The following is a 1,294-nucleotide window of genomic DNA, read 5'->3' as shown; positions in this document are numbered from 1 at the left end:
GCCACCGTGCCAGGCCTAAAACCCCATGTTTACTAAAAATACAAAAATTAGCTGGGTGTGGTGGTGGGTGCCTATAATCCCAGTTACTCAGGAGGCTGACACAGGAGAATCACTTGAACCCGGGAGGTGGAGTTTGCAGTAAGCAGAGATGGTGCCACTGCACTCCAGCCGGGCTACAAAGCAAGACAGCTTCTCCAAAAAAACAAACAACAACAACAACAAAAAACCCTCAGATATCCAGATAAGAGGATACAGATGTGTCCACTGTCGTAAATTCTTCACCATGCTACAAGAGGGGAACTGACATTTTGGTGAATCTTTGTAAATCATCAATTTATCCATCACATTTTTATTTCACCAGTAGCATTGACAAAGCTAAGTTCTACAATTCCATTTGAAATTACCCTTAAAAAGAACAGACCTTTAAAACTTACTACACTCACTCTGGAGAAGAAATAAATACGAATTTTTAGCAAATAAAATGCATCATTTTACCTTGCCTCTTTGGAAACAGTATGTTTATCTTTCAAGCTGTACTGACAAAATGTATCTTACAGTCAATGAAAACCTGAAACTCAAAGAAGTGGACAAGCCTTTTCAAGGTAACAAACTCAGGGAGAGGCAGTGCTGACTCCAACACAGACCTTTCTAAGTGTCACGGCAGGCCATTCTATCCATCGGGACACCCATCCTGTTCAGTAAAGTACTCAGTGACCACCTAGGAGGCACTGGCACTGCTCTTTGTCCTCTGTGTGCCTTAAGTGCATTTGCATATTCAGGTTCTTGCACATCCTCTCTGGGGTGGGTTTTCCTTGTCCTTTGGGACAGTTTTTCTCTCTTCACAAGTCTGAGACAATCTAGAGAACAGAAACCATTTCTGCCTTTTCCTCTCAATATCAGCATTCCATTGGCAGACCGTCAATGTGTTTCCGAGGAATAAAAACTCCGGCTGGAGGAACAGTTTTAATGACCTGGCTTTAATGACATTATGTTGTATTGTTCATTAATTAATGTCCTAAAATATTAATAACCCTAAGGGGTCAACATTTTAGATGAAACTATACCAGGAGATTCCTCTAAGGCCAAGAGCATCCAGCTGCTCTCCTGAGAGACTCTACCCCCTACCTCAGGCTGTCCTTGGGGATGAGATGACCCCGGGGCTGATACTCACTAGACCCTCCAATAGACATGGCCACAGCAGGTATCCTGGGTCATCCCCAGACAGTTCTAAAATGCCAGGACTAGGAAAAGACAGGAGGGTGGCTGGGGACACAACACCCTGTAAAGTTTTCAC

General features: G+C 43.4%; 1 protein-coding gene across 1 annotated transcript in view; it reads right to left on the bottom strand.

Moving 5' to 3' along the window:
• Positions 1–1,294, bottom strand: part of LOC105525258 (zinc finger protein 669-like) — a 28,990-nt gene that overhangs the window by 5,933 nt on the left and 21,763 nt on the right.

The sequence above is a fragment of the Colobus angolensis genome, unplaced genomic scaffold (genome assembly GCF_000951035.1).
Source record: "Colobus angolensis palliatus isolate OR3802 unplaced genomic scaffold, Cang.pa_1.0 Scaffold525, whole genome shotgun sequence".
In the NCBI taxonomy this organism is placed as follows: Eukaryota; Metazoa; Chordata; class Mammalia; order Primates; family Cercopithecidae; genus Colobus; species Colobus angolensis.
Note: the sequence above shows the minus strand (reverse complement) of the source record. Positions and strands in the feature narration are given on the sequence as shown.